At 38.4% G+C, this 13943-nt stretch overlaps 1 protein-coding gene across 1 annotated transcript in view; it reads left to right on the top strand.

The window, feature by feature from the left end:
- The first annotated feature begins 987 nt into the window (after positions 1-987).
- Positions 988-13943, top strand: part of LOC106937684 (poly(rC)-binding protein 4-like) — a 56416-nt gene continuing 43460 nt past the window's right edge. Inside the window, exon 1 of the mRNA XM_015019326.1 lies at positions 988-1433. The gene's annotated coding sequence lies outside the window, so the exon portion shown is untranslated. The remainder of the gene's footprint in view (positions 1434-13943) is intronic.

Genomic DNA, 13943 nt, shown 5'->3' with positions numbered 1-13943 from the left:
CATTGACTCCAACTACAATGTGGGTGAGCTTCTAAAGATCATTGCTAAAAAGCCGTCTGTTTTCAGTGCTGCATGAAGCAGAGATGGAGAGATGAGTGGAAGGGAAAAGTGTGGTAGAAAAAAAAAAGCTGAAGCAACAGCATAATGCACAACCTTGGGAAGTTTGTGAAGAAACACCTATCCAAGGGTTAGTGGGAGATTCACAAGATGTGAACTCCAGCTGGACTAAATGCCGAAAAAGTCATAAAACTAACACAATCCTGACCTTAGATCTGTCCTGAACTGGAAGCAATGTCAGAAGTCTGTCTCAGTGTTTTAACCTTTTTTGGGGGATGAAAGTAATGCATTTCAGTTTGACTGTGTTATTATTATTATTATTATTATTATTATTATTTTAGAGCACTTCATCCTTTCATTTGCTGACAAATTTTACAAAGATGCAGATTTCATTTTCCAGTACAACACTTACATCAGTGCCAGTATTAATGGAATTTGCTTCCTCTCCTCACCTAAACCCTATAGAAAATATATGGAATGGGAAGATAAGAGACACCGGATCCAGCAATTTTGACTCGCCGAAGGATGATGTTAAAGCAACCTTGTCTAAAGACCATACATTTAAACGTAATGCATCGCAGTGTTAGCAGTACACAGACAGCTACACTAGATGGCGCCAAGTGAAAGAAAGCTACTGATCTGACGCATCTAAAACTTCAAAAGCTGCCGAGAGGACCTTGTTTTGCATATTTGTACTTTTAAGCCTGTATTCCGCTGCAGTTTGTAGGCAATTGTTGTGAGATTTACACTTAAAGTGTAATTTGTATAATAAAAAAATATAAAAGGGGAGAAAGAAGCAAAACTGGACGGTGAACAAAAGCTCTAAGCACTGCAACTTTCCTGAATCGAATACACGCTAATGCAGGCGTACTGCTGATAAACTTCCAACACATTGATGCTGAACGTGGGGAGCTGCGCTGCGACGCACAGTAGAAGTGCGCAGCACTCCCAGATCGTGGTCCTGCGGGGATAGAAGGGATCACACACCCCACCAACTCACCGGCAGAGGCGGGGATTCAAACAGAGCACAGAAAGCAGCCGAGTCCAGAGATTTTTTATTTTTCTTCCCAAGATTGTTGGTGTTAGTTGGAGAAAGCGCATATTTGTGCATGTGTGCGCGTGTTTGTGTGTGAGTGTGTGTGTGTGCGCGTGCGTGAGTGTGAGAGAAAGAGCGTGTGCTTGTGTCTGTGTGTGCGTGTGATTCCCCTCCTCAGCGCACAGGCGCCCTGCACTCCAGTCTGCTGACACGCCGAGAGGACAGTCCGCTCTGCACCTTCGAGTCACCGGACTATATGTGGATACAAAGACAGATAAACGCAGATCCAGGGGAATAGTTCAGTGAGAACAGCAGCCCGAGATCTCTTTCATGAAAACGGGTAAGAGGACGCTTTGTCTAATTTACAACTGAGGTCGCGGTTGTGAAAAGTGCAATGTTAGGTCTGATCTCCTGTTATTTCTTGCAGTATCTTTTTTAAACGATAAGAGGGGAACTTGTGTTAATTTAAACTCCTGAAATTGATCAGATCTTTCTATCCATCCACTAAATGATCTGTCATATTTCGACGCACTGATCTGAGTAGTAGCCTGTGTAATAAAGCTGCTGTGTGCATATTTGAATTATTGAAGCCATAATCTCCATAAACTGCCTGTGCTGGTAAATTCAGCACATGGCAGAAAGTCTCCAAATGAGGAGACAACTGGTCTGTTGTGTGTGTGTGAGTGTGTGTGTGTGTGTGTGTGTGAGAGAGAGAGATAGAGAGAGAGAGAGAGAGAGAAAGAGAGAGAGAGAGAGTTTGTGTGTGTTGACGGTTTTATGGTAATAAAAGCGGACCCTGCTGAAGAAGAGGCCAGCCCTGACCACAAAGACTGTTCTCAACAAGTACAGTACAGTGGGCGCCTGCTTGGTGCTGAGGCAGCGAGTGTGTGTGACAGCACCATTATTCACCAAGATGCCTAATTGCACCATGCCGCACTGGATAGATGCACTGTCTTCACGATAAGCAGACGAGAATTCAAGCAGAAACGAAATGCTGATGGCATTTGGCTGGACACCTGCTCTTCACTTTTATTATTATCAGACTGAAAAAAAAAGAAAAAAAAAAATCTGTCGCTGCATTGAGTTTCAGAGGCTCTGAAGCACACAGCATTTGTTTCTTTGTCACAATACAGAATGATTATATTTTCTTCCAGTTCCGTCTATAGCAAACTGGTAGAGTTATTTTACCTAATTAAATTTAAAATATTCTACAATACAAATTTCTGAAAAGATTTTCAAAAGCTCTGATTTAGTTCTCCTAACAAGTAGAAAGAAAACATTTAGTGTACAATATCACTAAATATTTTTTTTTTCTAAAATATGCCTTCAAATGAAATAACACCTGTTCTCGATTTAATCCTATACAATCAATCAATATGTATTTTTTAATATTTTGACTAGAGACATTTTCACACTGAGTGTAATATAGCTTACAGTTAAACAGGATTTTGCCACTGTTACAAAGCAAAAGCACAGTAGATAGCTATATCCAGGAAGGACAAAATTTACTATTTCCAGGCAGCAGCCAATTTCTTAATACATTTCCAATGATGTGTTTGCTAGTTCTTTTTAGCAAGTGTGTATTTTATTCAGACTTGTAAATAAAATAATCTACTGCTCACCTTAAATGTAAAAACAGCTGATTAAAACCCTGACTGAGTTGTTGTTGGTAAGGTATATGTTTAACCCGAAAGGCACAAATGTGAAACCATCACATAAGTTCTGGGAGTTGGATGAAATATGTAACATGGTCTTTTTTTTTACTAAAAAAAAAAAAAAGAAACTGATATAACTCATTTTAGATTTGTCCTCATGAGCACCGAAGAGAAATCAATACAGAACAAGATTTTATTCTGTGGTTGTGTGCGGTTAAAAGGGCGTCTGCTGGAGTGCAAACACAATACTTAGCCTATTCCTGGAAACTGAATAGAACAAACAATTTAGCTGATGTGTGGCAGAACTGTATTTTAGAGGAACTCCAGGGGGTGCAATGTCAGACCATCACATATTGCTGCCTCTCTGTCCAGATTCAATTCCTTAATGCACTCTGAGAGGTTGAGATCTAATAAGAAGTGGAAGAACATCTTCAATAATGAAAGCCCACCTGCATCTGTGGTGCAGAGAGAGGCTGGGGGCTGAGAGGCTTCATAAATAACAGAGGCCAGATCCTGACATGTGCTGCTCCAGCATCTGGGAACTGCCAATAATCCTTCTCATCTACTAAGCTGCTGTTCTGGCCGACTGAAAGGAGGCGAGGGAGCGGGGAAGTGAGGGGGAGGGGGTGAGGGTCATTTTAGTTTGAAGTCATCAAGTAAATTTAACCACGTGCAAAATGTTTTACTCAATTCTGCAGAGAGAAATAAAAATTATAGCTATGTACCCAGTATCCAGGATAATTTAGACAAATCACCAACATATTTCTGGAATTGTGTCATTCTACTGTGTAAAATTGGTCACAATTACATCTTGCTGTGTAATGGAGCTGTACCTTTTATGAGGCAAATTATGATAATCATTTAAACCCAGACGTGAAATTCTACATTGCTGTCAAAGGAGTGTTGTTGTGATACAAATTAATTTACGCTTCAGGATTTCAACAAAATCCCTCCATAGGCATTAACCTGCATTCAAACAATTATCCCGAGCTCGTTGCACTCTAATAACTACGGACTCTTGATGCTCAAATAAGCCTTCTGTACCATTGGCGGTACTGTTTCAATGTGAATACTTGTTGATTGGTAGCTGTAGCTTGAATACCGATAAACAACAGGAGATTCTTTCTTCGGGGGCACAATGTGACTCTCGTCTGAACACAGTCAGGGCTTTAGGCGGTCCCAGCTATGAAAAGATAGCTCTGTGTTGAGCTCTACGGATTGACCGCACAGGCCGCGTGACCCATGCTGTTGTGTCTTTCAAAGAGTCTCATGAGTGTGATTTATTTAGTTCAGAAGTCATCCCCTTAGAGCTGGCTTCATTCTGTCCATTTTGTACCGAGCAGAGCCAGCCAAAGTCATAATCAAACAATGGCCTGTTTCTGGCTGAGAAGTCGGCAGGAGGCCCCCCCTGCAGTGCTTACTCCTCACAACTCAACAACTTAGTTATATTCAAATTTTAAATCAAAAGATTATAAATGGAAAACGTAGAATTTATTTTTTTTACATTTTGAGTTTGAATTTTTGAACAAATGTATATGTTATAATCAATAGAGAGTGGCATGATCTGTCTCAGTTCTGTTGATGGTACTGACCGTCGAGGCCGATTCCACCGTTGTTTCAAACAGTGTGTTCTTATGAAACAGGACATCATATTTAGAGCAATTTAACTCTGAAAGTTTTGTCTGTCAGCAGCAGCAAAACTGCTGCGCACCTAAACAAAATGAATATAGCAATCCTATAAACTGTATATAAAATGCTTTGGATGCATTGGTAGAGGAATTTCTTTTACCACAAAACTCTGGAACTCTACAGAACAGCAACAACTTCCTGACTCTATTTACTATGAAACATATCATTTGGAAACATTGGCAATCTGTTTTAAGACTGTTAGAGAATGTGGATATTTATAGATAACCCAGAAGTTATATACCGAGGCTGCTTTTACAGTTAGCAATGTTAATGCTAATTTTAATAAAATGTGACCATCATATGGTCGCATAGTTTTTAATTAAAATAGGAAACGTCTTTTTTATTGTGATGTTTAAACATACATCTCTCCATATCTCATGGGCATATATACAGTTATGGTTTTACTATTCATGGCAGAAAGGCTTGTTAAGGACTTTAATGTTTAATGTTTAAGTTTTTTTTTTGAACCATTTTGCCAATATTTACACAGCATTAAAGGGAAAAGCTGGAATAAAAGCATTCCTCCAGTCTGTACTTTTGCTTTTCACTTTTGCCATATCACCATCTGATTTTATTTATTTGTTTTACTGCATATTTAAGAATCAGATAATTTACTGTAAATTTAATTTCAGTGCTCTATTAGTTCCCCTGTCAGCTAAATATTAGCCAAATTAATGAGGAAGTAGGTCAAGCCATCAGTTTCAATTTCAAGCATCTGGCACACGGAGGTGAGTTAATCGTACATTAAGCAGTTGCATAGGATTTGTAGCAGGGGAAAGCAAGAGTACTACACATGGTGTGTGGAAGCTGCAGTGGTGAAGTGTTGTTCAAAAACATCCACGGCAACTGGTTTTAAGTGTGGATCAAATTTTTATATACTGTAGTGACATGGCTGTATTACACCATAAATGTAGAAGTGTTAAATGGTAAACATGCAAACATTTAGGGTGAGAAAACTTTTAAAGAGGAATTAATGACGCTATTTTAGTTGGTTGGGAATAGTATTAAGTGGTAGTGGGGAGCCCAATTTAAATTCTCTTTTGGGCGTCTTATAATCTTCGGCTGACTCTCGCACAGATAATCAGTTAGGAAATAGCGATATGTATATGCTAAGTACAGCTCTCTAAAATAAGTCTTGTACATCAAGCAAGAAAGCTAAAAGACTGCCTTCGCGACAGTAATCCGCTTTGCTCCGCAGTACGCTAAATGGAGGTTTTTCTTTTCAGCTGGCCATCTGCATCTCTCTGTATGCGCGTGCGTGCGTGTGTGTGTGTGTGTGTGTTTTCTGTTGCGACTAAGAGGGAAAGAAGCTTTTTATCCCCCTTCAGCTGGCAAGGCTATGAAATATTTAACAGGGACGGCACTATTTTTGGGTTTGTGCTCAGTTTGTTTTGAAGCTTATGTAATATGTAGTTTTAGCTCAACGTGCATGGCAATGTTTTATCACAAGTTCCACGCCATTGGTTCAGCCAACTTGCGAGTGTAAAAATGCTTGAAATTGTACTATTTCAAGCCAAATAAAACACAAAGAGTTGGAATTGGAGGGAAGAAAATGAGTCCCACCACCAACTGTTCACTGACAAATTGAATTGCCGTGTTTGATACAGTATCTTATGTGTCAAGGAAGCAGAGCCAGACCAGATCGTCTCCAGTTCCTTGTTTCTGAAAGATATTGATCAGCTCATCTCTTCTCCCTCCAAATGTCTCTGTCCCTCCTTTTTTGCCTCTCTGTTTGCCTCCCCTTTTACTACCCTCCATCTCTTCTGCTCTCCTCTCTCCTCCTGAGGTGTCAGATTCTCTGACTCATGCCCTGGTGTGGAGGATGGGAGGAAAGCAGGATGAAAGAGGAGAAAGAAAAGTCATTTTGCAGATATAGGGAGTGACCTTCATCCAATAAGAGGGATGGGATAAAAGCTAGAGTTAATACCCTGCCATGGAGAATTCTCCGCAGTACGAGAAAAGGGGAAAAAACCATTGAGAATGATATATGAAGCCAATAGAGGCTCTTTGATAATAGGAGGGATGCTTTTGTGAAGCAAAGCAAGCGATCAGAAAAATTCCAGAGGTTTACGTGGAAGCGCAAACACTCCCGAGAAGCTAGGGAAACACTTTACTCAAAATCTTTCAAGGGTTTTTAAAACGGCCTCTGCTTTTAGACAAATTGGTAATTCAGACCAATCTGACAACTGTTGTATAGGCTTGAGCCACAGTCCACCTACACTAAAACTAAAGCCATCTGTAATTCAGGCTCAGACACTGTCACTGTGTGTCTGGAACCAGCAGCCGCTTGGGAGATAACAATTGACAACTCGGAACCGGAGCTCTGCAAGGTTCATTATCCATGTGTTTCAGTAGTTGCCACTCTGCTGGCTGTAAGAAGGAGAAATAAATGTCTTGTTTATTTAATCGGAAGATGCCATCTTCTGTAAAAACAACGTCATGACTCAATGCTCTGTAATAGGTATGTGCTTAAAGTAACCTTGAGTTAGAGTTGATGTCTTTTGAAAAATTGACATTAATAATAGAGTGAGAAAGTGGCTTAGCTTCTCATCAGATATGGCCAGAGAAGCTTGCTTTTGCCGACAAACCCTTTGACATGAGCGCAAGTTAATTTTCATTTATTCCTTTTAATTCAATACATAAAATAGCTACAGTAAGCTGCAGTGGGTAAAATTTATAAAAATATATAAGTATATGACAGTGTTAAGGTCCTCCTCCTATTTCTGATTGGTTGTTTCTGATCTGGAGCGGCGCATTTCAGGATATCGGTCTCATACTATATGTTCATAATATGTTAATAAAAGTTACGTTCCGCAACTTTGATTAAGATACAGTGCATGATATCAGTTTTCCTTTTCCTGTTTAACATCAGCTGGAATTATCTAAATGATTTTTGGTTTTGAATATACAGTGATGCAGTTGGTAGCACTGTTGCCTTGCAGCAGGATCAAGGTTTGAATATTAGTCAAGAGTCTTTCAACATGGAGTTTGCATGTTCTGCCTCTGTGTGCAATGACTTTCTCTGGGTACTCCGGCTTCCTCCTACAGTCCAAAAAACTGGACCCTTGGCAAACCTGCAGTCTTTGGATTGCTGGTGACAGATTGTTTTTACTTTAAATTCAAAAGTTTTCTAAAATGTAATAGTGCTTTTTAAACTTTATTGCTTGGGTCAAACATTTTTTGGCGTTCCTGCTTAAGTTTCTCATAATAGTTGCAGGAATTTCCTGCTGACAGAACGGGTGTAACCGAATGTAGAGCTTGCTCTCTCAAATCTTTTCAGCCCTGTCTATGGTGAGGAAAGTCAGAGCTTTGCAATGCCATGATGTCACAAAAATAAGCTGCATGTGTGAGTTGCCTTAAAAATTAACCTGTCAGAAGCTTGCAAAGTTATGACATTATCATCTGGGCTTCCCGAAATTACTTTAAAAAGCAATGAAAAAGTCAACTCCAGAAACTCTCTCTGTCGTCTTTTCTGGCATTTAGTGGATAGAAAAACAATCTGATGATTAAACCTGAGTTAAAACAAAGAATTGTGTCAGATTTACATCCAGACAGTAAAAAATGTTTTTTTTTTTTTTTTTATATACAACGTGTGTAAGTATCTGTATTTATCGCCTCTGTATTTACAAGCTAACTGCTTCAAGTCACTGTTTTCACAGTAAACCCTCGTCCTGAGCAACATGAATTCACAAAACATTGAAATAAAATAATTTCACCCAAAGGCAATTAGTCATAAAGTCAAGACTCTGAGCTGTAATTCAGTGAATTTCACATCTATTTGCAAAAATATGAATTGAAGATCTGGAGTCGCAGCTTTGAGCGATTTAAATACATGTCAACATTGAATCAAAGAAAATATATCTTATTTTGCTTTACCAGGAGGTTGTGCAGGCACCAACTTTATGAAACAATGGATTTTCTCATTTGTGTTGTTTCACCAGGCCTTTGCTGCAGCTGTTTTCAGTTGTTTGTGGATCTTTGCATCTTTAGTCCTCCCTTCAGAGTAGAACACTTTACTTAGATTGTGTTCAGTGCAAGTGACTCAAGGATTCAGCACGCTTAGAATAATCCACTTCTGCGCCTTTAGGACACACTGGGTTGCTGTGACAGCTTTTAATTTTGTACATCTGTTCTGTGAAGCGCCACCCAATCAGCTTCACAGCATATGGCTGAATGTGAGCTGACAGGTTTCCACCAGCTGCTCCTGTTTTTTGTCATTTAATCAATAAACAACAGTGACCATGGATCTCTGGCAGCTCCACATGCTCAGGCCATTGTGCTCTGCTACAGGTTTTACAAGTGACGTAATATGTTTCTCCTGCATTTAAATCACCTTTGGCTATTTCTTGTGAATTTACAGCCACAACTTGATAGCTTGAGCATAATTAGAGATGGGACATTCAGGTGTTCCCTTGCCAATACCCATTTCTGAATCTGATTTTTGACCAAATCTAATTTAGTTATTCCTAAGGAGGAAGAAATGTGCTGCTGACATTTTGCCGTAGGTAGTGTTTCATCGAACATGAAATGACGTAATTGCAAACTAAACTCAAAAAAGCAAAGGACATGCAACGATGAAAGTTGTTAGTTTTAATTTATTTAGTAAACAGCAAAAGCAAATCGAGTTGAGAAAAGAGAGAAGACCAAAATCTCATATAAAAAATAAAAAAAGGTAACACTTTATTTGAAGGGGGGTGAATAAGACTGACATAACACTGTCATAAACATGACATAACACCTGTCATGAACATCAATAAGTCTTCATGAATATTTATGACTGTTGTCATAAAGTGTCATTTGGTAAATCATGACACTTTTAATACAAAGTTGACATTATTCAAAATTGTCTTTGTTATGACAACTTGTCATTTACCAAGAAATCATGATCTAACATAAATTTGTCATAATAGTAGTCATAATGATTTAATTATTACACTAGCAAAAGCTTTAACAAAACAATGATTAATATTTCCACTCCCTGAAATAAAGCAAAACAAGTAGGACAAGCAGTAGATTTCATTAAGCTTTATTACACTGTCACATGATTTAATAACAGACTCATTATCAACTTTTTTTTACATCAACTAAAGTGGAACACATAGCAGCAGTTATGAATATGTCATTAAGAGTTATTACAGTGTCATTAATATTATCTCTTACCTCCAGTAAAGTGGAACAAGTAGCAACAGCTATGAAGATGTCATTAAGTGTCATTAATATTAACTTTTACCTCAAGTAAATTGAAACAAGTAACAACAGTTATGACAAAGTCATTAAGTGTCATTACAGTGTCATTAATATTAACTGTTACCTCAAGTAAAGTGAAACAAGTTACAACAGTTATGACAAAGTCATTAAGTGTCACTACGGTGTCATTAATATTAACTATTACCTCAAGTAAATTGAAACTAGTAGCAACAATTATAAAGATGAAATTTAGTATTACAATGTCAAATGCAATGCTAACAGAGTTATTGATATTAAGTCTTACCTCAAATGAAGTGAAACACACTGGACTACTTATAACTACCATCATACCTGTAGAACAAACCCATTGTACATTGGAATAAAACAAAAGATAACTTGTTCTAAGATAACAGAGGGTTTAATGTCTGGTCAGTATATTGTTACTCTGAAATACTGATTGAAGGGTTAAAACAGCCTTAAATAATGTTTCAAATGCTAAGTTCATAAGTGCTTTGTAGACATCTTGCTGTAAAACTTTAGGATCGATTAAATTAAGAAAATTAAGACTAAACAACATGGCAGAGCTTTATAATATTTCTACATAAAGCTAATTTTTAAAGTTTAATCGGTAATACTTTTATAACAGATTTATGTCAGATCATGATGCCTTGGTTAATGACAAGTTGTCATAACAAAGACATTTTGAATAATGTCAACTTTGTATTAAAAGCGTCATGATTTACCGACTGAAGCTTTATGACAACAGTCATAAATATTCATGAAGGCTTATTCATGTTCATGACAGGTGTTATGTTTATGACAGTGTCATGTCAGTCTTATTCACCCCCCTTCAAATAAAGCGTTACCGAATTTTTTTTTTTAATATTTTCAAATAAAGCATGTACAAAATCCAACATTAAGCATTGTGAAAATAGATATTATTTTTGTAGCTAATTATCATCTAAAGCGTCTAAGATGCCAGTTTAATATTCACTGGGTCCCTAGTCACAATCTAAAAAGCCACTTTTAGGTAGGTGACAAATGCCTAAATAGCGTCCACTTGCAATGACAGTTGGGTTTCAAGTGTTGTTTTATATAATTGTTCAAATCAGATCTTCTCAACATTTAACTCTAAATCTAAAAGGCAGGCCACTCTTAGTCTCTTTCAAAAATATAGGACCAATTTCAACAAACCTAAAATCCTTCAAAGATAATTTAGTGTAACAGACGAGGGTTAAAATAGGAAACACTTTTTGGGTTTCTGCCTCTTTAATGAAAGGACATAAATAGATAAAGGTGCCTCCCTGGCACAGTTGGCTTTAATGATGTTAATGTGCAACCTTTTCTGGAAGATACCTGGTAATTGTAGGGAAATGTGACGGTATCTGCTTTAGACCTAAAGCTTGATTTGGTTTCCTTATTAGTCATTTCACAAGAAAAATAATTTTTTTCTGTAAAAAAAATAAAAATAAAATAAAACTGCCAGCCAGTCAGAATAATAATTAGTTGACCTGTATTTTGGGTTATATTGTAATGTATTTTTTTTTTCCCCAAAGATATTTTAGTCCGCTGTAAAGCCTCACATCTAATGGATTCAAAATCTGACTGCCGAAGGTTAGTCACTAGCTTCCTCCCACATTTAGGCACCGTGGCTGTGGCAAACACAACTGTTGGGCCCCCCTCCCTGCCGGGCAGCTCCAAAAGCAGTGGGCTCAGGGGGGTCTGATAGCCTTCTCCCGGGCCCCCGCGGTTGACAGGCGACTTGCTCTGCAGGCTGACACGGTTACGCTTTAACAACAGATGAAGCCGGGGGCAGATAGGAGCACATGGGCCCTTCTGTACCAAGGCCTGACCCGTCTCATTATATGTGACAGAGCTGAGACAGACATGCCGAGAGATGAAACAGTGCTCTTTAATTTCAAGCCTCTCCTGTTTCACAGCTGAAACATTCGTGTCAGTGCAGAGATTGAGCAATTGAAGCTGCTTTGTTGTAACCTCTCTATGATCAATTCGAGTGCTCGTAAATTATAAAGACATGATATTTGACACATGATAGATACGTGCATTCTAACTTTTACGTCGAAAAGCAGATGAAATATAAATTTTGTTTGTGTGCGTGTTGAGGCTTTTCTGTGTAAGTCCTTGGTTTCTGTTTAGCAGTTTTTTGAAAGGCTTTGCAACTCTATTGAAAATCTGTTCTGAAGAGATTTAGCTTCATTTTCTTCAAGCAGACATTTCCTCGAAGATGATTGTTGTTGCAGCTTCAAATAGCACAGTCTGTGAAGCTCATGGAAATTTTATGAACAGCTCTTTTCAGTATCTGCCCATTCTTTGCCTTTTTTGTTGTTTGTTCTTAGTTTGTATCATACAAAGCCGTTTACATTGCCCTGTTGCTTAAATGTGTTGTACAAATATATTTGCTTTGGTTTGTCTTACAAAAGTATTCTTCTCCCTTGGACCTTTTCACATTTTGTCACTTTACAACCACAAGCTTAAAGTCTTTTGTTTGGGCGTTTATGTGATAGACAAACTCAAAAAAGCACGTGATTGTGTAGTGAAAGAAATAGATGTTTCAATTCTTTTATGAATAAAAATCTGAAAAATGTGGCATATGCATTCAGCCCCCCTGAGTCAATGACTGATATCCCCTGTATAACATACCCCAAAAGAATCACAGTTGTAAATCTTTTGGGGTAGGTCTCTACCAGCTTCCCACAGTAAGACTGAAAGATTTGCTCATTCTTTGCCAAATTTAGGCTAATTCAGATTGTATGGACAGCATATTTGACCGGCACATTTTCATTTCAACCATGAATTCAAAATTGGATCTATGTCTGAACTTTGACTGGACCATTCTAACACATGAATATGCTTCATTCTAAACCATCCAGTTGGTGCTGTGTTTTTAGAGATTTTGTCCTGGTTTAAGGGGAGCCACTAACCGAGCTTTATGCAGCCTGTGGCTTATTTTTCTGAAAGAAAAGTTTAAGTTGTTTTTTTTTTGTTGTTGTTTTTTTTTTTTTTTCATTTTCTCTATTACAGGCTACACTATGTGTTGGTCTATCACACAAAATTCCAAGAAAATACAATGTGATTTGTGGTTGAAAAAAAAAGTGAAAATTTTTGTAAATTGTATTATACTGTTACAGTGATGCCACATGCAATCATTCTCCAGCAGTGTTTGCCCTCACTGTGTGGTCAGGTTACAAATTATGTTTATATACATAGTTCCAATTTTAGCACCTTTTGTATGGATGTGTGTGTAATCCCTAAGCATCTCATTTAAATTTAGAGGAGACTAGCAAAGAGCTGGTTGAAGAACATCCTGGAGGCCTGCTTATGCCTCGCGTCCTGTTTTTCATCATCATCATCTTCTGAGGACATCTGTCATTGTGCCAGTGCATGTGCTCGAGCTTTTGCTGTTGCTCGAATTGGTTCACGACAGATTGATGCGCTGAGTCGTCCTGAGGAACTTCTCAGCAGATCAAAGCATGTTTGCGCTTGTGTCTCGGCTTCGCGTTTTCTCCGTACATGCGTGTGCTGTAAAAATGGCTGGCTCCTTTCATCCCAGCAGCTGTGCGTGAGGTGGTGGTGCTGGGAATATTGCGGTATGCATGGGCGTGTACAGAGCGGTGTGATGTGTGTGTGTGTGTCTGAATGGTTGTGATGTCTTGTCCTTGCTGTGCGTGTGTACACACATCAACACTCTTTCACCTACTGCTCCTTGCGTGTCCAAGAGGCCGCCTCGTCCTCTCAGCCTTTGTCTGTCCACTGCGCAGGTTCTCTGCCCCTCCATGCAGACAGCAGAGCTTGTTTCTGTCATTTGCCAGGGTACACAAGGCATGGCCTCATTCCTCCTTCGTGTCCTAATCCAGCCTCTACCCGTCTGTTTACCGGTTCTTTGTGGGACGCGGTTGCCTCAGAACAGGTGTCCGAATCTCCACACGTCAGTTGCTCAGATCCTTTTAATCTCAGCAGTCTCTCTGGAATGAAAGATACTGAAAACATGTCAAGGAAATAGTGTTGTTGGTTGTCAAGGGATGTACACTGGCTGCTTTTATCCATCACAACTTTGATGTAAGTCAGAAGCAAAAACACTGCATTGGTTTCTGACTCTCATTTACTAGCAAGTTCATCATATTAGATTGGATGTTATGTTGAATGTTTGCATTTGGATTACTTATTAAAATTTCAGACCATTTCTCAGAAAAAAGTCCATCACATAAAGTGTTTGCTGAATTTAATAAGTGTTAAAGATTTTTTTATTTCAAAGTAATTTTAAAATAAGTTTTTTTCAGATTTAACATTCTTGTTTTTTT

The sequence above is a fragment of the Poecilia latipinna genome, unplaced genomic scaffold (assembly GCF_001443285.1).
Source record: "Poecilia latipinna isolate Pla-1442-1.1 unplaced genomic scaffold, P_latipinna-1.0 Scaffold2410, whole genome shotgun sequence".
NCBI classification, from domain to species: Eukaryota; Metazoa; Chordata; class Actinopteri; order Cyprinodontiformes; family Poeciliidae; genus Poecilia; species Poecilia latipinna.
This window is presented reverse-complemented; position numbering and strand designations above follow the sequence as displayed.